Source organism: Lynx rufus, unplaced genomic scaffold, assembly GCF_022079265.1.
Source record: "Lynx rufus isolate CCGP_SWC_20201006 ecotype Redwood Valley unplaced genomic scaffold, mLynRuf1.p SCAF_15, whole genome shotgun sequence".
Classification (NCBI taxonomy): domain Eukaryota; kingdom Metazoa; phylum Chordata; class Mammalia; order Carnivora; family Felidae; genus Lynx; species Lynx rufus.
Window position 1 is genome coordinate 25,919,203 of NW_025814829.1, and position 25,492 is coordinate 25,944,694.

The 25,492-nt window shown below is 35.4% G+C and overlaps 1 long non-coding RNA gene across 1 annotated transcript in view; it reads left to right on the top strand.

Moving 5' to 3' along the window:
* LOC124510044 (uncharacterized) overlaps positions 1–23,860 on the top strand; it is a 78,995-nt gene extending 55,135 nt beyond the window's left edge. The window contains exon 3 of the long non-coding RNA XR_006961577.1: positions 22,871–23,860. This is a non-coding gene — a long non-coding RNA (uncharacterized LOC124510044). The remainder of the gene's footprint in view (positions 1–22,870) is intronic.
* Positions 23,861–25,492: the final 1,632 nt, after the last annotated feature.

Consider the following 25,492-nt stretch of genomic DNA (forward strand, 5'->3'; position numbering starts at 1 on the left):
CATGACCTGTGCCGAAGTCAAACGCTTAACAGACTCAGACACCCAGGTGCCCCAGATTTGTTGGTTAAGGTCCATTGTATGAATTTGTTTTTCACATTTATTTGTTTATTTTGAGAGAGAGAGAGAGAGAGAGACAGTGAGTGAGCAGGGAGGAGCAGAGAGATAGAGGGAGAGAGAGAGAATCCCAAACAGGCTCCACACTGTCAGTGCAGAGCCTGACGCAAGGCTCAAACTCACAAACTGCGAGATTATGACCTGAGCTTAAACCAAGAGTTAGATGCCCAACAGACTGAGCCATCCAGGCATTATCTGGACTTTTATTTCATCACACTTAGGAAGAATTACTGTGAGAAATTTTATTAAATATAAATTTAGGGTACATTTATGCTTTGGTAGTATTAAAAATACTTTTAAGCTTTGATGCAAATCCTACTAGTCCTGAGCTGATATGATAGGTGTTTCAAAACTGGATCCTTCAAAGGGTTCCCACAAAACTTGTCTTCACAGGTAACTCTGTATAACTGACACTATTCAGGATCTTCCAATGTGCTAGTTTTTAATCCATGGAAAAAATCAGTGATTACTGCTAGAACTATTTGTAACTTCGCTATCTTTGAATTTTAGTAAATAGAAATGTTATTTGTGCATTAACACACAGGGAGGGAGGTATCCCCTAAAGGTCCTTACTCATTATTTTGAGTTAATCCAGTTTTTTGTCAAAGAACTGGGCTATAATTTCCACACATTCATATGCAAATGAAGAAGTACAAATGTAATGAATTTACCTTCTTTTTATATAGCCTAAAAATCCCCCTCTAGTCATTTTATCAAAATATCTGTGTCCTTTTCATTGTAACGTCTTTTCAAAAAGAAGGGAGAGAAGCTCATTGTAAATGTTAAAATACAAAACTATATGAATGAAGTGCTTTTTTTTTTCCTGAATCCAGACCCAAACCCTCTTAGGTTTCTATTAAGAAAACAGATATTACATCATCTTATTACAAGTGTGTTCGTTATTACCTCTCCCACTGCTGGGTTTCATTTCCACCTAGAGACATCTGTATATGAATCCTAACAGTAATGCCTATGCTATAACAAGTCAAAGTTCACATGGCCCCTCTTTCCTGGAGAATGTATTATTATTATTATTATTATTATGTTTAAAAAATTTTTTTAATGTTTACTTATTTTTGAGAGAGACAGAGACAGAATGTGAGTGGGTTAGGGGCAGAGAGAGAGGGAGACACAGAATCCGAAGCAGGCTCCAGGCTCTGAGCTGTCAGCACAGAGCCCAACGCAGGGCTTGAACTTACGAGCTGTGAGATCATGACCTGAGCTAAAGTCGGACGCTCAACCAACTGAGCCACCCAGGCGCCCCTGAATTATTATTATTTAATGAATTATTAAAGTAATCTCTACTTTTATCCAATTGATTTCACTTCCTCCACATTTTGATTTCATTAGCATAAAACAGAACAGGTCTTAATGATTACTTAAAACTAAAATCAAGGAAAGGAAAAAAAATATTTTGTTGGTAAGAGATGGTTGGTAATCATATTAAAATGTTTTCAGATGCAAGCAAAGTAGATATACTAGAGAAAGATGGAAACATACCTCTGTTTACACTGTCAATATAGACACTACTTTAAAAATACAAACATTCTGAAATATTTGTATAACACATTTAATTTCCAAAGGAGAATAGTTATGTGTTCTTGTTTTTCCCCATTTAAATAGATTTTTTTCCCACACAAAGTATAAATAGTTGTCTTCCAGACATCAACTTTACAAAAAGCCTGCCATCGACAGCTAATATGGTTATGCATGGTTGGAAGAGGTAGGTTCTGATCCCCAGGAGATACTTTACTCGACTCCATTTGTTTTCAAGTTTGTGAAGTGGCCCTTCCTTTATAATGGTACTCTTTCAGTCCTTTCCAAATATTCGCTGTACAAAGGTACACAAAAAATGAAACCCAGAATGTGTTTCCAACTTTGAGCAATTTGAAGGTGTGGCATATTCTAAATATATACATATACATATATATATATATGTGTGTGTGTGTGTGTGTGTATATATATATGTGTGTGTGTATATATATATATATATATATGGACAGATGAGTAAAAGAAGACATTAATTAAAACAAAATATGGATGGTAGTCAAGAAGGCAGAGAAAGGGAAATAATATGGGGAACTAATGGGGGGTTTCTGTGGTCACTGCTTAGGAAATATCAGGATCTACTGGGAAGGGGAACATAAAGTTTACAGATGACCTATTAGTTTACTGCTATAAAGCTCACTACTTAAAGCAAGGCAGTAATACTGTTTAAAAAATATATACAAAGTATGTTACAGAAATATAGATACATGTGATATACACATAAACGCATCAAAACCATCAGTGCAACAATCCCTTTTTTCTCAGAAACAATGACTAAGATATACATGAATGCCATTTTCTGGACCCAGTGTATTAATTAGTAAGCACTGTAGTAATTTCTAGAACTTGGTCACTCTTCATGGTGATAACTTGGTTTGGCTTAGGCTTTATTGATACAATATGTGTTAACTACTTAGATATGAAAGTGGCTGGAATTTTCTAATACAATCAAAGTCCAGCGTACCTATGCTTTTTTTTTTTTTTGTATCTGTGTTATATGTATTCTTTTCTTTTTGATTTATCTGTCCAGAAATGGATTTCTACTAAACTTTCTTAGGTGTATTTTACAAGCTATTGCTGAAAAATACATATTAATTTTGTATTGGCCTATACTGTAGATGTACTAATGTGCTAATGGCCATGTGAATTATATACAACAACTCCAGGAGACAAACACGATCTCCGGTTACAAGTGAAGGGCGCACATGGGGTATCCAACATGTGAGTCATCAAGAAATGCAATACTGTGCAAATACTGGCAAATCACATAGCCTGTAAAGGCAGCTTTTGAGCTTTTCACACAGATGGCTGTTGTGAAGCATAACAAGGAGTAAGGAAGAGGAGGACGTAGGGGAAAGGAAGGGAGGGGAAAATAACATGGTGGTGGGGGGCTCTCTGGAAGCAGTTTTCATTGTTCCTTAATTTCTTGACCACTGAACCAACCACAGAAGGGAAACTTGCAACCCTTTTTTTTTATAATTACCATTCTCATATATACATAATGCCACTTGAAAATTCAAAAATTGATCTTTTCAATTTAGAATGATTCCTTTAAGTTGTACACTCTCTACACTATAAGGTGATTTGGGGTGTAAGTTTCTGTGTTGCTTATTTAATGTTGTCCTCCACTCTGTGATAAGCTACATGAGAGCATGGACCATATGACTCACAGTTTACAACTACCTGGTGCAGGAAAGAAAGAAGGGAGGAAGGAAGGTCTTCTAATGGTATTTTAACATCTGTGAAATGTATTCACTTTTTAAAGCTCAGTCTCTTCCTTGTCCTCATCTTGAAACAATTCATGTCAAAGAAAGCATCTTAGCACACACAAACACACACACACACACAAATAGTAATTATTGATGTAGCCCATAATGTAGATGTACCAGTGGTCATATGGAAATATATACAACAACGCTGGCAATTCTGTGTAGAAACTGCCTGTACATTCAACTACCTGTAAAATAGGGTCCAAACTCCTTATTAAGATGCTGAAAGCTCTTCATACTCATAAACTGAGCATCTTCAAACATCCTCTTGGCCTCTGTCCTCACCCTGTGATCCAGCCATATTGGCCTAATATCTGTACACTATTTCCCTAACACATAAATTGTTAAACCCTGTTGCCTTCTCTTCAAAACTCTTCAAAACTTTTGGAATGCCTCTGTTTGTAAACTTTGCTTTGCAGGTAATTTCTACTCACCTCTTAGTGAACAAGAATTGTTCAAAACTTCCCAGAGCATTTTCAGGGACTTTATACTTAGAGAAAAGAGAACATTAAAACAGAAAAGCATTTAGGGACTTTCTAGCCCAGCTGTTCCATTTTGCAGCTGAGGAAACTGAGACACAGTGAGAGGATACTGCCCCAGATCACACACTAATGAATGATATGGCCGAGACTACCTACTGGTCCCTTGCCAATCTCTTCAGTGGTGATCACAACTGCCTCCAATTCAGACAATTCTGGAATTAACCTTGAGAAAAGTGTTAATCTTTCTGAGTCTAAATTTAAAATTGGAAATGAATAGGTAATCCAAATAGTTCCTTTCTTTCTTTTCATAGTCTTTTATGGTTCTAAGTTCAGCCATTTAATCTACGTGCCACTTAGACTTTCTAACTTTCAAAGAGAACTGGGTTATAGCAGCAGAAGACAGTAGTTAGCACATAGACTGTAGGGTTAGGGGGTTTTGTTGTTGTTTTTTTTTTTGTTGTTGTTGTTTGTTTGTTTTTGGTTCGACTCTTAATCCACCTGGGTACTTTGGGCAGGTTACTTAACTGCTGTGCCCTGGATTTCTCATTTGCAAACAGAGAGCAATTAGCTAATCCATTCAAACATGCTTAGTTATAGCTTTCTGTTCTAGGCTTTGGGGGTTTGGCAGGGAACCACACAGAGAGAAGCCCTGCCCTAATAAAGCTGCCACTCCAGAGGAGAGATAATCTACTGAAAACTATTCCTGCCCTTATCTTCCTCCAGCCCAGAGTGTTCTTTCTTCGGCCTGGGGTTTCCTTTCTGCAGCTGTCTTAAGGGCTAGCTTCATCCCAGCATTCAGGTTCTTATTTACAAATCACTTTCACTGTCCACCTGCTTTACATTTCAATCCCACTCTTGTCCAGTAGTTCAATTCCCTTTCCTCCTCTATTTTTAAAATTAATGATTCCTTATTGCTAACATACCATATATATATATATATATATGTATACACACACACATATATATATACATATATATATATATGTATATATATAATTTATTTGCCTAGTTTTGCCTTACTCAAATATAAACTCCACAAAGGCAGGGGCTTTTGTCTACTTTATTCTCTGCTACATCCCAAGACCCTAGGCCCATCTTAGTATGGGCCTAGTGTGGGCCTGGTATCTATCAGGTATTCATTATCTATTTATCAATAGCTGCATTAATATCTAGCCTAACTTCCTATGGTGACATATGCAATTAAGCAAAATAAAACACAGTAAGTGTGCAGAGAGATCCGGGCACTATTTTAGAGAGAGTAGTGAGGGAAGGCCTTACTAAGAGGGTAACCTTTGACAAGACACATGAAGGAACTGAGAAAAATAAGCCATGGGAATAACTGATGGTCCAACATTCCAGAGAGCAAGAACAGCCTACACAAAGGTCCTGAGGCTAATTCATATTTGACATGCTCTATTAATGACAAGGAGACACAAGTGACTAGGGCAGAGTGAGCAAGGAGAAGAGAAGTAGGAGACAAAGTGAGAGAGACCATTTAGACCATTCATGTAGCCCCCAGTGAGGACTGTGGATCTGATGACAAGAGAGTCAACCAAATTGAGGTGCAGAGATATGCTGAGAGTTGAAGCAAAATCTTTGATGTATACACGTATTCAATACAAGTTATTTGCTGTATCCCAGGGATGGATTCACACTTATAAGTTACAAATGAAGACAACGTAAAGAACAAAGAAATGAACATTCAATTCCTTCCCAATTTCTACCCTTTATGACAACAACAACAACAAAACACACAGAAGGCAACTTAGGATAGAAAGGAAAGGGACATGTGGAAAGTTTTATATATATATATATATATATATATATATATATATATATATATACTGGGTCTATATATATACCAGGTGGGTTATAGCTTTATTTTTAAAAAGGCGTATCACATGTAGCAGTCACACTCATAGAGCCTGAAACATTTTAGTTCTAGTCGGTGTTGTGGATTTTTCTACACTTACATTACACTCTTATAATATACAGCTGTATTTTGTCAAATAATCAGTTAATGAAATGACAATAGTTTTCCATCACAGAATTTGTTTATCCCAAACTACTGTTTGATCTCACAAACACACCAAAACATTACCAGCCAGACCATTAACCTCTTTAAAATATCCTCCCTTGGAGGAAATGATTTTTTACTGTTGGTAATGTCAGTCCAATTTCAGTATATGTTAATATGCATCCTAAAGCAAGAAAGTATGTGGTAACACTAAAAGCTGTGCTTTACTATATGCCTTATTGATCAAGATTTTCTATTAATTAGTTTTTACCCTCAGCACATTCTCTGGAATTTTCAATAAATCTGATGGCATTTATGAAGAGATAATTTTCAAATCGCATAATACTTAATTCATTGTCAAGGTGGCAACAGATTCAGTGTAACACCAAAGCATGTTCTTTCAACCTCGCCAGAGAAAGAAGAAACGGCTTTCTTAAAAGACTCAAACTCAGAGTCTTTGGGGGTTTTTTAAATTAAGGGCCATACTTATACTTCATTATTTAGTCCAATTCTTGTGTAATAGCAAGCATCTAATACATTTAGCAGATTATATTTGTCAAGCTATAAAAGCATATGCTATATTTAGTTCCAACAAGATTTGTAGAAATCAGTTGAGATAATTCACATAGAGTTAGTAGAACACATAGGCTTTTAATTATTTTCCTTTTGTCCAAAGGGCACAGCAATTGGGCAGACTGCCTACTATACATTATAAATTAATTCCATTTGTCCTGAAACCTTGTTCATTATTTCAGTACTTTGAATTTTGGCTGCCTTAATTAATCTCTGTGTTATAATTCAGGCGCTTGAACCTCTAGAAGGGCTGCGTTCTCCCAGCCTATAATCACACCCTCAGACAGCCAAGTGCTACGAACAATGGCTCCTTCAGCCTCTCGGCTGTACCTCGGCTTCCGTGGAGACAGACTTTCTGTCTCTGATTTGTGTGCTGAGGCCTCCTTGAGAGAAATGCCTGGGTGAGGAAATGCACAGCCTTAAGGCAGATTACTTGCCTTGGTCTTTGGTGCTATCACCTGAACGCTGTCACTTGAGCACTGGTGGAGAGCTAAAGAGGAGCCTTAGAATGGCCCCTGAAAGACACAACCCCCGCCCCCATCGGCCGCTTCAGGTTACATCTGCTTTTGAAAAAATCCAAGTGCTGTGAAACTGTTGTTCTCAGGGATCTTGCTGCCAAGGAGCCTGGAGCAAAGGGACGTGGGTAGGTGCACCCTGCCTCCTCTGACTCTTCAGAGTAAAGGGTCAGAAGTTTCCATCTCGCAATTCATTCTCAGAGTTCTCTCACTGCATGTAAGTCCTTTTCAAATGAATGGAAAAGTATTTTTAACTTCAGTTGTTGTTCACATAGAATGGGAAAAAAATGTGTTTCATCTGACCTCTTCTGATTAGTTTCCTTCTACTTCATATAATGATGCAGAGAAATGCCTTACAATGAATTCTGTGTTCAAACAAACAGACAACAATTTACTTGTCACCTAGTGCTTCATTTATTTCTGGAAAATCTATTTCGTAAATCTTGTCAAGAAATCATAGAGAAAAGCTGGCACATTGTTTTGCTTATTGATTCTTCTGGTGATTGTACAGGTAAGAAGAGGGCCATGACTCTGTCACAGAAAAGGACAGGAGTCCAGGATGGCTCTTGATGCCTGATGTTATAGAGGACTGCAGACCTCTGAAATGAGTTTTGTTCTTGGTCAGACAAAGCTACAGAAAAATTGTTATTTTCCCATTTTTATGGACATCCCCCTTTTCTCCTATTCTGTTTTTCTATATCTTTAGAAGAGTTTTATATTTTAAGAATCCAATTATCTATATTTTGGTGTGTTTAGATTGGGTTGATGGGAAAAGGCAAGAGACAAAGCATAAATAGCAAAATGCAAACTAGTGTAATATAACAGCTAACCCATAACCTAAATATCGATATTAATAATACAGATTGGTAAATGTCTCTCACAATATATTTTCAAATTATCTCCCATATAGAGCTAGTAGACCTTGAGCTTTATAGTATTTTTTTTTAGAAAATCAATAGAATAATGGGAAAATATACAGGGAAAATTCAATTTTAAGGTCCATTGTATAATTCTGTGGGTACTGTATTCTTTTGTTTCCAAGTTATGCCTCACCCTTCTTTATTTCAAATGTTGAAAACTAATGTAACTATTTTTTGAAGAAGAAGAAGAAGAAGAAGAAGAAGAAGAAGAAGGGGAGGAAGGAGGAGGAGGTGGAGGAGGGAAGGAGGTGGGAGGGGAGAGGGGAGGAAGAAAGAGGGAGAGGAAGAAGGAGAAGAGGAGGAAGAAAGAAGACAAAGTATCCAAGGATTTAAGAATTAGATAAAAAAGTGTTTTATTATTATTATTATTATTATTATTATTATTATTTTCTTTTTTGAGAGAGAGACACAGAATCTGAAGAAGGCTCCAGGCACCGAGCTGCTAGCACAGACCCCAATGCAGGGCTCGAACCCATGAACCATGAGATCATGACCTGCATCGAAGTTGGACGCATAACCGACTCAGACACCCAGGCTCCCTGATAAAAAGTTTTTATTTATTATAAAACATAAAGCATTCAACTTCTTGCCCCAAAGAAAAATACCAAAGGAACAAGTCCATTAAATATCCTTGCTCTTCTAAAGCAAAGTGAATGGAAGTTGGTTTTATGACATTTTGAGGTCAAATGTATTTCCTAGTGGCTTTTGGGAGATGGGAGGGAAGGGCTGAAGGGAGAGACTGGCTGTCCATGTGGCATGTGACACCAGTGTGATGACACTAATGTGAAGGAACTGCAAAGTTCTAGATTCTTTTTTTTTATTTTTTTTAAAGTTTATTTACTCTTGAGAGACAGAGAGAGAGACAGAGCATGAGCAGGGGAGGGGCAGAGAGAGAGGGGGACACAGAATCTGAAGCAGGCTCCAGGCTCTGAGCTGTCAGCACAGAGCCCGACGCGGGGCTCGAACTTAGGAACCGTGAGGTCATGACCTGAGCCGTAGTCAGACGGAGCCATGCAGGCGCCCCAAGGTTCTAGATTCTTAAATGCGTTTTTTTTTTTAAAAGAAGGGCTTAAAAAACAATTTGAGTAGGAGATAAATGATATTAGAATTAAAGATGATAAAACTCTAGGTGTTATCTTTTGATAAAAAGATATTTTATGAGACTGTATGTTTGTGTTTTTAAGCGAATATGAGATCACCCAAATTTATACTCACTTTCAGCTAAAAATCTATAATCAAAGAAGCAGTACATTTCTGTTTACTTAAAGTATAATATATATTGTATATGATGTCAAGTCCTCATATTAGTTTTCTCTGAAATTAAATCATAGACTTTTATAATTTTAAATTTTATGAAGGAAAGCCAAGATAAAGCACTTTTAAAAGGATTTTTTGTTTTCCTTTTTGTTAAGATAAAGTTGTTGTTAGAACATGCCAGTTAAACATCTTTCCTTTTCCTCCCTCCCTCCCTCCCTCCTTCTTTCCCTTCCTTCCTTTCTTTTTGGTTTTGTGTTTCATTTTAGTAAGAAAAATTTTAAGTTATGGTAACTTTACATGGAAAAAATATTTTTATTTATTTGTATTTGAGGCTTTTGCATGCAATTACTAAATTAGTAGTAGAAGTAGATTGTTAGAATTTGATGTTTCCTTCTAAATATAAGAAAAAATGGGTTGTTCTTGTTTGGGATTTTGAACTTCAGTTTCCTGCAGACTTTCTTTATGTTTGTACAGTCTTGTCACAGCTACCTGAGCCCACTCTACTGAGAATTCTAAAACAAACTTTGTAAAACCATAAAGTAAGAAAATTGATGCAGCCTCCAAATTCAGCCTTGTTCTTGCAGAAAGATATTTGAAAACAGCTCTGGCATATATTTTTATGCACCAAGTTCTGAAATCGTTAAAAATATAAAAACAAAGGAATGAGCGCTGAGCAAATACTTTATAGACATGTACAAAAGCATGAAAATAAGTCAGCTTGAAGCAAATTACCGATCTTTAGTCTCTGGAATATTCCTGCAAATGGAAATGTTCTGTTGCACTTCAAATAATTGTGAAGACTCAACTTTATGAAGCTTTCATTAAGTATAGAACTTTGAACAAAATGTGTCTTTCTTGCATGCATCTCAAACAGTGTGTTTACCACTCTCTTTATACTAGTTGTTGTTGAAGAGAGAGATGGAAAACACACTGTTTATAACGATGCAAATATACTGAATTTCAGGAGACATCTGTATGAATTTCTCTGTGTGCTACATATATATATATTTTTTATTCCATTATTTCTCCTAAAGTATTCCAAATTTGTGATAATAGGATGTACTCTAATTTTAGATTTTACTATCCATTCCAATAAGATATCTTTAGCAACTATAGAAGCTTATGAAAACTGTACTTTCAATGTAATATTGGTTTTAACTAAAATAAAAGTTTTATTTAAAGACCGTAGGAAAATTGAAGCCCCTTCCCATTCCTTCTGCCATGTGCCTCAGGCTATTTCCCATAATAGAAAGGAAACCTTATTTTTTATCTTTTGTTTCCAACTGGCCTTTTATTTTTGTTTTTTGATACTTATTTTGTATCCCAAAGAAAAGATAATATTTCTTTGGAGTGCCTTCCAGTATTTTCAGTGTGGGATGGGAAAACTGGTAAGCTTAAAAGTGCTCATGGAAAGATATTTCATGAAGCTAATCTTGTTTATTAGAGTTAGAGTCTTGTACTTTGTACCCATAGAATTGTGTGCTTTTATGGTTGTTTTTAAGTCAGTATAAGCAAACATTTTATATCATTCAGGTGATCTTAACAAAACTGGGCAGAGTATGGAATTGAGAGTGTGAAACAACCTATTTTTAAATGAATATTGAGGTCAAAAACTCCATTTTGTTAACCTAAAACAACAAAAAGAATTGAAGGGACTCTTTGACAAGTTATTGCCAAAATTATTTTTTTTGCCAGAAAATAAAAGCTGAAAATAGACTGAAGCATAATATATTTTTATAGCTCTCTCTCCAGAATGACAGAATTTTCTGTAAATCTCATTATATAAAATACGCCTTCCCTGTGGTAAGTATGAGGTATGGGGAGAAGCTAATTGGATTGCTCAAATTAGTCAATATGTTTGAGACTATTTTGGGGACTAGAAACTATAGTTACCCTTTTGGGTAACTATGTAATACAATTTGTTGCTTTCTTGTGAGAACTCTTCTTTTGAGCAACAAGGAGATATCCAGGGTAAACATGAAGAAATGCAATTTTTTTCACTGTTGCTGATACACTTAATTTTTTTATTTTTTTAATATAACTTATTGTCAGGTTGGCTAACATACAGTGTAGACAGTGTGCTCTTGGTGTTGGGGGTAGATTCCCATGATACAACACCCAGTGCTCATCCCAGCAAGTGCCCCCCTTAATGCCCATCACCCATTTTCCCCTCTCCCCCAATCCCTGCCTCCCCCTGCCTGGGTCATCAACCCTCAGTTTGTTCTCAAGAGTCTCTTATGGTTTTTCTCCCTCCCTCTTTGTTTGTAACTATTTTCTTTTCTCCTTTTCCCCCATAGTCTTCTGTTAACTTTCTCAAGTTCCACTTATGAGTGAGAACATATTTTGGGGATGATATGATGACTGCAGATGACCACAAAGTCAATAGGCATCTCAAAGAGAAAACTGTACTGAAAGATAAAGAGTGGTACTATGACAATGGAAAGATTATCAACTTTTCAGACATACATGTAAGCTGAATTTAATAAAAGCAAAAGAAATGTTAGAGAAAGAACACTTTAGAATAACTTAACTTGTGATTTGTTAAGGTCTTTCTAATGGTATCTTCTGGAGAAATATCTTCTAGCTAAAATGATTTTAATTAAAAGAAAACCCCAAAAGGATGAATATTTTCCTTTAAGAATATTATAATTGATAGCATCTTAACTATTAGTAAATAACTTTCTGTGTTTCTTTAAAACAGCTGTGGATGTGTGCCTGGGTGGCTCAGTTGGTTAAGCTTCCTTTTGGCCTAGGTCATGATCTCACCGTTCCTGAGTTTGAGCCCCACGACAGGCTCTGTGCTAACAGCTCACAGACTGGATCCTGTTTCAGATTCTGTGTCTCCCTCTCTCTCTCTCTCTCTCTGCCCGTCCCCAACTCGCCCTCTATCTCTATCTCTCAAAAAATAAATACATATTAAAAAATTTTTAAACACCTTTGGAATAAATATTCCACTCACTGAGATTTTTTAAATAAACATCAGTATTTATGTTAATGTGAATGATTCTTGGATAAACACAGTCCTATATACACCTCAGAACTCCATTGACCCCTTGGAGTTAACTGTGTTGGAAGATGGCACCACAGACCAGGGAATCTGCTCAGCAGTCACAACTTTTTGAGCATTGTCTTTAAATCTAACCCCACTTATTCTTTATTTTATTTTTCTTGTGGCTTAAACAACATAAATTTATTTTCTCACGATACTGGAGGCTGGAAGACTTGATCAAGGTGTTACCCAGTAGTTTCTTCTGAGTCTTTTCTCCTTGGCTTGTAAATGGCTGACTGCTTCCTCTGTGTGTGTGTGTGTGTGTGTGTGTGTGTGTGTGTGTGTGTGTGTTTTAAATGCAAGTTAGTTGACATGGAGTAATCATTGGTTTCAGGAGTAGAATTTAGTGATTTATCACTTACATATAACACCCCGTGCTCACCCAACAAGTACCCTCCTTAATGCCCATCACCCATTTAGTCCATTTCCCCGACCCAACACCCCTCAGTTTGTTCTCTGTATTTAAGGGTCTCTTATGGTCTGCTGCCCTCTGTTTTTATCTGACTTTTCCTTCCCTTCCCTTATGTTCATCTGTTTTGTTTCTTACATTCCACATATGAATGAAATAATATGATAATTACCTTTCTCTGGATGACTAATTTCACTTAGCGTAATATATTCTAGTTCTATCTATGTTGTTGCAAATGACAAGATTTCATTCTTTTTGATCACCGAGTAATATTCCAGCATGTATATGCACCACATCTTCATTTTCCATTAAGCCCCATTTTTTAAATATTGAAAGAGGAAGACAGTTCTCCACCGTTTGAGTGTGATTCAATTTTTAAGACTAGGTGGAAAACCCATAATGTTACAATATTTTGTGCATAAAGTAGTTTGGTCATTGACTCACAAAGACTAGAATAAAACAACAAATCTAATTTTCATCTGTGCTGAACAAAATATTTCTGAACTTCATTTTGGTGAACAGAACCAGATTAGCTGGATATTTTTCTTGAACACCCATCTAGAGAGAATACTAAAAAAGTAATGAAATGGGAAAATAAGTTTTATCGTATGTCAAGGAGGGAACAGTATGTGGTTAATATGTTTAGATAGAGGGCATGAAACTCACTTATACTGAAGGTATGTTTTGGTAAGAACAGATGAAGGTAAGAAGAACTTTGGTCTAACCAGAGCAGATCACTACCTCTTTGCTTTCCTTTATACAGTTTTTCACTACACAAAACTTGGGAACAGTTAAAGAATAGGTTTGAAAGAGTCCCCCAAATATTATACTGTCCATAGTATCCACATGTCTTGTTCAAATTAGATAATATATAAATGTTTTCAAAAATGAAAATATTAACAGAAGAAGTATACCTTCTCTCAAGAGGTATTTTACGGCTAGAAAAATGGTTATGATTGCAAGGTTTACAAATATGATTTTCTTTGTTCATGTCATTTGAAGAAAATATATGGTCCATTGCACAGAAGAGTAAAATTCTTAATTTTATGTGTACTTTATTAAAGAAAAAGAAAAACATTATTTGTCTGAAATTTAGCCCTGTGCAATGCTTTATATCAAGGATCCTGGTGGTGGCCAAGATCTCTGATGAGCATTAACCTGTTTGAATTTTTCCATGTCAGAATCTTTGAGGATGATTAGCTTCTGTGACTTAGATTGTAGATCCCAGACCATCCAAATGCCTAGGGCCCCAACATGGAAGTTAGCTGCTCTACACTGCTTTATATAAAGTCAGAAAAATGAGGGATAGACAGGACGTAGACTGTGTCTGACTGAGCAGCTAGATATAGATGTGTGCCAGAGAATTAAGGAAGAGGCAACAAGTGCACACTGAACACCTACTGCATTCAAGGAAATACATTAGGTCCTCAGGGTCCGAAGATGATTAAGAAACAATCCCTGACCTCAAGGATCTCACTGTCTGGTGGGGGGAAATAGACAAAGAAAGAGAGAATACAAAAAGTACTACCGTAAAATTATTTGTAAACCTATTTTTAATTTTTAGAGTCCATTTTACAGAGAAAATATATGAAGTATAGATACTAGAATTCTGTGTCTTCTTGGTGTACATGTTTTTAATCCATTATATTTCCCCATTCTCCCGTCATTTTAAAGTTCAACAGGAAACATCAGATGTCCTTTAGAAGTCTGAGTATATATATGGAACATTATATTGTCTTATTGTACAATTAAAATAATTCTTAGTTAATAATTATGTAACAAAAAAAGTGTTAAAAATAGATGCTAAGTGGGGTGCCTAGGTGGCTCAGTTGGTTAAGAGTTTGACTTCGGCTTAGGTCATGATCTCACAGTTTGTGAGTTCGAACTCCACGTCAGGCTCTGTGCTGACAGCTCAGAGCCTGGAGCCTGCTTCAGATTCTGTGTCTTCCTCTCTCTCAGACTGTCCCCTGCTCACACTCTCTCTTGCTTTCTCAAAAATAAATAAAACATTTAAAAAATAATAATAATAAAATAAAATAAATAGATGCTAAGTAATTATATACAGAGAATTTGATAAGGAGGTGAGGTGGGCAGTAACCATAGAATTCTGTCACTGTCTGATTGCTTGTCTGATATCATTCAATGCTTTTGAGTCTCAGTGAGTATATAATTTAATATTTTTTAGAGAATAAATATTTTTCTTTATTCTACGGTTATATGATGTGTTTGTTTATTTGTACAATAATCATCATCTGTTTTATAAAGTGTTTAAGGTGCTTGTGGGTATATCTATAGTCTTATGTCTGAAATTCTTTGACTTCTAAGCCTGTTTTTCCCCCCAAACCCGTGCCCTTATAGACTCTTACGCAGAAGAAATGTAACAGTATTTGCATCTGTGTAACTTACTCATCGCTAGCTTCATGATTGGAATGTTGCAGCTGTTTTAACAGCTTCCAGGCAACACTAAAAACCAGTTTTAAGACGGGAAACTGGGGAGAGTAGTGTATTTAATTGGAGTTTCAGAGGGGATATATATAAAAAATTGACTTTGATCCAAGATTAAATGATTAATACCTTCACTGATTAAAAATTATAAGCTACAAAGCCACTTAATTATTAATAGTAAATAACTGTTAAAAACAATTCCAAAGACATGTCATTGTGTCAGTTTCCCTCAGTATTAATCTCTAATAACCATTTATGATTAATACAGGAGAGACGTTGCTCATAAATTAAGTCCAAAAAGGATAATTTCAAAAAGTATACTACAATTACATCATATCTTTACCAGAAACTAAGAGTTTGATAGCAGGATTAGTGGTGGTGGGAGGGTGTCTTCTCCGAGTTGCAAATTCATAAAGATAGCTTAAATCAAATCACAATTTTCCACTAACCTAATAACATCAAAGATGGCTTACTTCCATTTCTGATAGACTTTCATATATTTCATGGTACTTTTCTGCAAATTTAAGCCATTCAATTTTCTGCAAATATGTAAATATAAAACGAAAGCAGCCCCAAAGTGAAGATTTGAAGATTTGGATGGAAGGAAACTTTCTTACCATGAGGTCACTTTCTCATCTCTCTCTCTCTCTCAATCTCAAAATGTATTTTAACATATAATAATTTCCATGTGACTTTTTTGAAGAATAAATAGTTATAAAGAATATAATTAGTAATATAAACTTATCAACATATCTGGATTATTGCTACATTTTTAATAAGGAAGATTCTTACATTGGTACAAACATAAAGCAATTCTGAAAGAGGTTTTTGTCTTTTCTCTCTTAGTTATGATTTCAGTGATTGAGTTGCCATGTGGTCCTATTGTTCAAGAAACAAACTAATCTATTAATATTTCCTAGGAGAGAAAAATACTGTGAAGTTTTAACTGAATATTGGAGTTTTATCTGTTTATTCTTTTAAAATGTAGAGTGGAGGAAATGTTAATTAAGCCCTGTAGGAATTGTTCTCTTTGACTAAGAAAAATTAAAAAAATAGAGTAAAAACTCTAAAAATCACAGAATCTCAGGTCTTGACAAGGTCATTTTTCAGGGTTCACATCAATGCATAAATCCTTTAGACAATTAATCCAAATATGTCATATGGCATATATTTGATGAATAACTTGTGCTAAAGCATTTCATTTTCATAAGATTTATTGAGCAATCTGATACTTAACTGTAAGGGACTCTTGACTTTTGGCCGGAATCCTTTCTCAGCCCAAAAGTCACCTGTGGAGAGAACATAGCAACCTGCTGGTTATATTTGGTAAGGTTCTTACACATCCAATTTTACTTTAGATTATTCATTCTTAAAGGATAAATTCTTATAAAGGTGGTTTTGATGGAGTAAAACAAAATCCATGTAATGCATATCAGAACTCAATATCAGAAATTTTTAGAATCTTCTATATTTTCCAAATACAGTATTTTACATAATATAGGAGCCATAAGAAATAAACTTTTATTAGAGATGCAGCTTTGTAGTTAAAATTGTCAAATTCTGCTAATCTCAATTTTTAAATCTCTATGTAGAACAGAAACCTAGAAAGGTATTATAGCTACATTTAGACCATAAATTCTTTTTTTAATTTTCTATATTTATTCTATTTATTCCATTGTACTTTTGTTCTGTTTTCTTTTTTTTCAATTTTCTCAGATTGTACTTTGTAATACATTTCTAGTTTACAATATTTCATCCCCCTTCTACTATCTAATCATTCAAACATTTTTATTTTTTTACTACCAAGTCAGTGTTTACTAAAAACTCATGGGAAATAAAATGGTATTATATACATTGTTTCACACAGATTGATGTAAAAAACATTTGGTATCCTGTTGATTGAAAGAACAGATGCCTGTATAATTTATGAAGCCAGAAATACCTTCACAATATCTTCCAAAAATAGTAAGGTATTTTAATAACAAAGTTAGTGGGGAATGAAGTCAAAAAGCTTGGAAGAATTTAAATTGTAAGCTGAATTTTGAAAGGAACCTAGACAATTTTAAAGATGTTACCAATATTCAAAAAAATATTATTGTAATCATTCATGTATAATGTAACAAAATAAATCACAAATTAATATTTGATTGTTTCACATGAAAAATAAAAAAGCCTGGCATCTTGGGGGGATTATGCATCTCTGGTCTCCTCCACTGACAAATTTTAAGCAAGAGGTCTGCCTCTTTTCAAAAACTGATATGTTTTTCCTAGAAAAATATTTATTTTCTGTAATACATCCGTTACTCTTAATTTTCCACAATTAATTTACATGATTAATAATATCGGCATGCTAAGATAAGTTGTATAACTAACATGGTATGTTTACTGGGGGTTAATTCTCAAATTATTTTAAATATCAGTCAATATGTCCATTCTTTACAAACTGAGGGATTAATCAGCCATTCCTGCAAGTCTTAGATCAAGGGCACTATATTTCCTTGCCAAAAATAAACACTGCTGACCATGGCGTTGACACAGTTTGTGACAGTCATGATGGTTATCCTGTTGTCACGATGAATCTTCATTATGAAAAAAAAAATTTAGTTTCACCTACAACTTGAATTTTTCATTTTATTCAGTTCACTCCAAATTTCACGTTATCATTGTGCCTTTACTATAAAAAAGAGGTTTGATTCTAGTAAAAAAAAAAAGACATTCTCCGGTAAATTGTTTATTTACATAATTAATTACTCATAAAGGGATAGTTTAAAAGCCCAATATAATTTAATTACAAAATATGCCCATGAGTTTTGGAAAAATGTAGTAATGTATATATTTTCTTTTCTTTTTTTCATTTGCTTCAGAAAGAAGGTTAAATTTCATAGCAAAGAAATACTGAACTATTTTTCCATAGACAAACCTTCAAACATTACAAAATATGAAGATTTGATGAATGTTTAAAGATACAGTGATACTTAAACACAAATCTGATTCTATGCATAGCCAATTACATACTGATTTAATTTAAAATAATTTAGGACATCAGCTCAAAAACAAGAAACTATATTGAAAGATGAAAAATCGTCCTGAATACACTGTAGTCCCCACACCATGCTCATGTTGGAGATTAAGACAGGGATGCATTAGGTTAGTCAAGGGTTCCCAACTTCAGGAGAGCTTACGATTAATTGTCACTTTTAAAGTAGACATCAATCCTCTTTAAAACTAACCTACGAGGTAAGGAAGTAACACAGAGAATGCTGATCTTACTGGGAATGTTATTATGCTGCTTTTTTTTTTTTAGATCATATATCTTGAGGCTATTAAGAAAAGAAATCTAACATTTCTCTCTTTTTCATCTTAGAAGTGGGAAAGCAGCTGTTTTAAGGGGAAGAAGCATTAGAATCTTAGAAGACCTAGATAGAAATCTCTATCCCTTAACTAAAAAGGAATGTTATGCTACCCTTTGCAGAATATCTATTATAAAAGACTATTTGTAAATAAGTTAAACTAGTGTAGTGAGGATGACTTTATTATCTAGATTTTATGTACGAAATTAAAGCTCGGAGAATTATGTAACCAAACCCAGTGAGGGGCAAATCCCAGTCCATTGACCCGATTCTTTTGCTTTTTGGTTATCATACTGTGCCGTCCAATAAAGTATGTCTTTCAAACTGCTGCAATTCACATACAAGGCAAGCCTTTATAGATATATAAACATAGTTCGTATACATTCTCTGCAAAAGCAACAAGAAAAAAGTTTTAATCCAGCTTGTGATAATAAATCGTTACTATAAGGAAAGTAAGAAACACGAAAAATATCACTAATTTTAGACTTTTATTAAAAGTGACATTCGTGTTGGAGTTATGCGGATTCTTTTTTTTAACCTTCTTTTCTAGATTAAACTTTGGTTTGAGATAGTATATAGTCTTTAAATAAACACACAATATTTATGTATGAACACTTCCAAGAACAAATACCACAAAGATGGCTAGTCTATAGATTTCCAAATCTTCCCAGAAAATAAAATTTTCTTATAAAATTATAAGGGCTCAATAAGTGTTAGTTGGACTGATTTGTCTGTGAAAAATATTTTAAAATCATTCACAGTTTATTTTGGAACATACATACTATATGGGTTACTTATATATAAATCCGGTTAATATGTATATTAAAAGGCAATCATTTTTTATTCAATTGTTAGTAACATTGCCAAATAGTACAAAGGTTGTGCTGGAAATGTTTCTCTTCTCCAAAGCAAATTCGTAAGACATTTTACAAAGTGAGTAGTAGTGTCGAATTATTTCCAGTTTTTCGGGGGGAAGGAAAACCAGAAATGTTCAGGCCCTTTGCTGCCACCGGGGGTAAGGGCTATCAGGAATTAGAAAGCTGTTGGAAAACAGAATTATAGGCCCCTCTGGGGTGTCAGTATTTCAGTAGTAAAGATGTTTAATCTGAGCCAAGTTCTGGCTTGACTTGCCCTGAGTTTTCTGCTTTCTCAGGGAAGAACCAGGTCCAAGTATTCAACTTGGCTCTCTGTGCATTGAGTCAGTTTCTGACCTCTTTGATGCTTTCACTCTTCCTGCCGAAGTGACCAGAAGTCCCAACAATTGCAATTATAATTACCAAGAATGAGCATTTCTGCAACAGGCACTTTACCTGTATAATTGGTAAGGTGAAAACATGAGTGCTAAAACATTTTATGAGATTTCGTATCCTGAATAGAGAAAGAAATCTTCCGAGAAAAAGGATAGGAACACGGAAAAGGAATCTAGCCCCCAGCCCCCTGCAAAATAACACATAAACCGACATCTCATTCGTTATGGGTGTCAGAAATAGTGTTATTTTCTTCAAGGGGAACCGGGAGGGAACTGCAATGGCTATTTTTCTAATGCAACATTTTTACTTGTTACGTTTTGAAAAGATTCGTTTCCATAGACAGAAAATACAACTGATTAAAATATGAATCTATTCATGGCTCTATGCTGTCCCTAAAATGTTCAAACCAACGAGAATTAATAAAACTCGTGTGGTAGCAAAAATCTCATTCTCTTTCATTTGTCCAGATCAATGCCCACATGCTCAATTTAGGTCAAGGCATCGGGCAGAGGAAAGGACTGGAGGCTGACAGTGAGATGCTCTATTTCACACACTTGCCCTCTGGAAGGACTGGCAGAGGCAGTCACTTAAATTAAATACAGGTCATCAGACAAGATATATAATCTATTCTTAAAACAGACAACTTCAGCATCCCAAATCCCTATGGCCTTTTACTGAGGCACATCACACTACTTCTTCCTGTTCCTCTGTCAATTCATGTTAGGGTTTGCTGTGTTTAAAAGTGGTATTTCATGTATTCTGTGACCCTCTTGCTCAAAGCAAAGAAATTGCTTTGGTTTATTTATGACCTCCTAACCTCAAGCAAAACTGAAATTTTTAATGTTCTCACAAGCCTCCAGATGAGAAATAAAGGCTAAAATAAATCTGGCCTTGTGCAAGTTGGTCTTATTCTGTCCACCCAGCCCTCCAAAATCATGAGAAGATGGGTAGAAATATATTGATCCATAAGTGACCTAATGCTGTGTCTCCTTTCATTCAAGGAAAACTATGCAAGAATGCAGATTGCTACCATCAACTTAGAATCCAGGAATTATGAACAAAGTGTTCTAAAAACAAATGACACTGCCCATTTTCTTCCAGAAAATGTAAAATTTGGTGCTGTTGAATCTCACTATTTTAAAGATCAATGTTTTATAGCCAAGGTTTAAGTCATGAAAATAAAGATGTGGAAGACGGAGAATTAGAAGATATGAGATAATAATTAGAAGCACACGTGAATTAGCAGAAAATTAAGTTGACCAGCAAGTAGAACACTTTTTCCATATGGCACAAAAATAATCTAAACTGTTGGACCCTAAAATTTATTCTCTTGCCTGACAGTAGGGAACCTGCAAGCAAGAACACAGACATCGTATTTCCAGTCTTGGAACATTTACACAGCTCATAGATGAAATTGTACTTTCCGCAAACTATAACCATATGAAGCATGCATCTAATTTATCTTAGGGAAAGAAGAAATTAATCACTGTACTTATCATTGCTATTTTATGTGTGTATGACAAGATATCTAATGTAATTTCTTATTGTTATAAGTGAATCATTTTTATAGTCAGAAATCTTAAGTTTAAGCTAATTGTATTATGTAAAGTACTTATGGGAAAATATTTTAGAAAACAAATAAAAACATAGCAATGCATCACAAGTAATTTTAACTGCCTTAGAGTTTTGCGTAAGCCCAACACGTATTTTGTGTTAATGCAAAATACATAATTTAGAGTCTTTTATCATAGAATCCCTATTATACAAATATTAGCAGATGTAGCAAGAGAGGGATAGGCATGACTGAAAATGGTTGTATGTTGACCTCACACTAATATCACAATACACAGGCAACAGAACGGGAGTGATATGCCTTCAGTTGTAATTGATAATGCAAACAAATGAATCCCCAATCCCTTCACAATACTCTTTCCAGCAGCAACACAGAAATACTTACTGATAAAGCATTCTCCTAAAAAGTTTTATTCTGTAGGAAAAATTTGGTTATTTCAAAAGAATTAAACATTGCCAAAGTTCAAATTAATCACTGCTTTATATTTTAACATTGTGACCTCAGTACATATTCCCAGTAGATCACTAATCCCTCTTCCCCTAAAAAATCAGTTTCCACATAAACATTTTATCTAGAAGGCATTAAACAATCTGTGGCTATAAAATGTTCTACGTGAGTGAAATATTAGAATGTATAATCATTCAGAGTAGATCCCTCACTTACATTTCAGCAGCAATTGCCTTGGTTGAACAGACCGTAGTCACCTTCAAAGCAGTATTCCAAGTTGTGGTGGGGCGTCTCACCCACAGATATTTGTAACCACACGGGGTGCCAGTTAAGTGCATGAAGTGGTGATTTCTATCTTGGTTTTGATACATCCAAAGCGACTTTTTTTTAAAATTGATGATAGAAAACTATTGAAAGTGATTCTAAAAATGTATTCTACCGGGTTTGCAATAATTTAAAAATAAGCATAAGTCACAAAGCACTCTTAGACAAAGGGAATACGAAAAGAGCCAAACAAAGGTGTTAGGATTTCCATCTCCTAAGTAATTAGAAATGAATGGTGTTGGAGCATACCTGGATGGTTTCACCTTTCACAGTTTTAATGTAGTTTTGTGCCATAAGCTAAGAAAAATGTGTTGAGCTGGTCTCTTCACTTATTTTTTGCTCGGTAGTTTCTAAATAAGTATTTTTAAGAAATTGCAGTAAGTTTTGTAACCTTATTTTAGAAAAAAAATATTACAGATAAAAGGATAACGCTAACATTAATCTAACATTAATGTGATTTTTGGAAATTTAAGAAAATTTGGTTAAATCTATGTAACCTAAATACCTCATATGTAAACATGATACTATAAGCATAGCAATATTTAAATTATAAGATATTGTTTTGATTTGATACTTCAAGCTACTTTGAATAACAAATTCTCACTGTCATTAAGAGTGAGATAATTTCTCTGGAACTAAGCCAAGATAGGCATTTTTTTTTAGCTCAATGAAACAGATCCTTTCCTCTCACACAGTGTGATGTGGAGGTTTGCCAAACTCTTGGTTGGAAGAATCCCATTCTTCTTGCAGATTTTTAAAAAATGGCTTAAAATGCATAAAATGTATGACTCAAGTTACTCTATTGTTTCTGTCTCCCACCCCCTTCAGACACTTATAGACACTATAAAGTCAGCAGGATTCGGGGTTGAGGTTGCTTCAGTGAACATTCAACGCTGTCGGTGAGTTTGGAATTAAAATCAAAACCATCGACCGTTGATTGTACCCTATGGCTAACCATCATCTACTACAGCATGGCCGTCAGCGTCTGCTGAAGACAGGAAACCAAAGCAGGACAGACCAGGATGTTCTCTTCCCTGCGCAGAGATTATTTTTTAAAAGGTCACAATCAACATTCATTGCTGTCGGTGGGTTGAACTGTGTGGACAAGCTCACTGAACAATGAATGCAACTGTGGCCCCGCTTTTTGCCAGCACAATCAAGGGATCTTCCATCTTTGAAAGACGTATTGAACGTAGTAATGTTTTTCTTTAACTTTTCCAATCTGCAGCACCTTCAGGCTTATGTATTCAGTTTTTACCATCTGGTCAGATTTAAATGAAAAAGGCACTGGTTTAAATGAGAATGATGCTTCGCTACATCTCTGAATGGTACAAACAGCACTTTTTAAATAAAGGTAACCCATTTTATTCGTGGAATCTAGACGATAACCATGCAAGTTAGCACACCTTCCTACTGTCGAGGTGTGGGTGGAAAAGAAGACAGGAGGAAGCACATCAGCACCCATGGCATCTGCCACCCATGCCCTTAAAAATATCATTCTATCTTTTATTAGATGTCCTGGTCAGATGAGGACAGAAACGCCAGGTAATTTTATATTTCTGCTGCTCTGGATGGGGACTGACTCAAACAATCCTTTCTCTTGTTACGGATTTGTCAAGGAGGGGGAAAATGCATGACTAACTATGTAACTATCAGAATACTTGTGCTAGTCATATGGTAGATTTCTGTGTCTAATTAAATCTAACTTTAAGATAAACCTTTAACCACTTGTCTGTGTTTTGCCTTCCAAATTGCTTACCTGTATTATTAGACTTACAACTGGGGACTATGAATTGCTTCATATTACTCATCTGACGTTTCCACAAAAAGACTCTGGATGTCATGGTTTTTCTGAACTAGTTTGGCTGTATGTTTTTGTATTGAACAAATGTCATTCAATTCTACCACGGCAGTGGTAAGATTATCATTTGAAATAACAGTTACTGGGGCGCTTGGTTAAGCATCCAACTCTTGGTTTCAGCTCAGGTCGTGATCTCACAGTTTGTGAATGGGAGCCCTGCCTTGAGCTCTGTGCTGACAGTGTGGACCCTGCTTGGGACTCTCTCTCTCCCTCCCTCTCTCTGCCCCTCCCCTGCTTTCTCATTCTCTCTCTCTCTCTCTCTAAATAAATAAATAAACTTACAAAATATTTCAAAATAATATGTTATTTGCAATCATAGTAATTAAAATAATATAAATACTTCGAGAGTGCCTACATTTGGAATATTTGGAAGGCTTGAATACTCATATTTTAAAATCCGTCAGATACATTATTTGTTTCATCCCTTACCCTTTTCAATTCTATTTTCCATCAAGTCTCATTGCAGAAACCCATTCCTGGGACCCTGCTCCAGATCTCATCATGACCATAAAATATTTCACCACATCCAAGATTGAAACTGTGATATCTCACTCCCTTCCTATCATTTCCTGCCAGTCTAGTTTCTCACTGTCTTATCCACAACTGTCTTTTCAGTTTTAGTGTTGCTGGAAAAAAAAATTCCCATAATCATATGGATGTGTGTTAGTACATATCCATGGGCTTCCAAATTCCTTGGTCCCCCAACTCTGACCTAGCAACCTCCCACCCCACTCCCCCATTGTCAGCCCAAATGTCTGCCTCCTTCATCAACTGCTTCTCTCCTCCATTCCATTTCCAACAAATGAACTCACTTCTGGTTTTCACTGAGTAGCTTTAGTGTCCATCTAATTACTCCCTACAATTCCTCAGTCACAGTTTACAAACCTATAGGCTTCTGCCCCATAGTTATCTTATTTCCTCCTGCTTGGTTCAGTACCTGCCTTCCTCCATGGTATCCCTCTCCTCATTCATTGTATTGGCGCTTTCCATTTAACATGTGACAAGTTTTAGTTTTCTCTTTTCTCAAACAAAAATCAAAAGAAGTTTAAGAAAAATCTTCTCTGTGCTTGCTTTATCCCATTTGTTATCTCCTCTTTAAAGCTGAGACTTTGAAAATAGTGTACAGGACTGTCAGAGTTGTTGGCTTCCTATTTTCACCTCAACTCTCTGTAATTTGTCTTCTTCTCCCATTCATCTCTCCCACTTGTGTATGATATTATTCTACTGAAACTGCTCTTGACCAAATCACCAGTAATCTCCATATTGCCAAACACAAACCTTCTTTCCTGCTTAGACTCCCTCTGATGTCTGTCACTACTGACACTTCCTTCTTTTTTAAGCTCCAATCTCCATTGACTTTTGTGACCCTATTCTCATTTGAATTTCTTTCTGTCTTTATAAAAGTGATGTCCTTTTTTCTTTTTTAGAGGCCTATCTTAGTTTGCTTAGTCTACCATTATGTTCCCTTGTTATTGTTCAGAGTTTCTTCTCTTCTCATGCTTCACAGTCTTTGAAGGAATCTCAGCACATGCATGATGTTTATATCTACTTAGAGGTGCTGACGCTCAAATCTTTACCTCCCGTCTAGA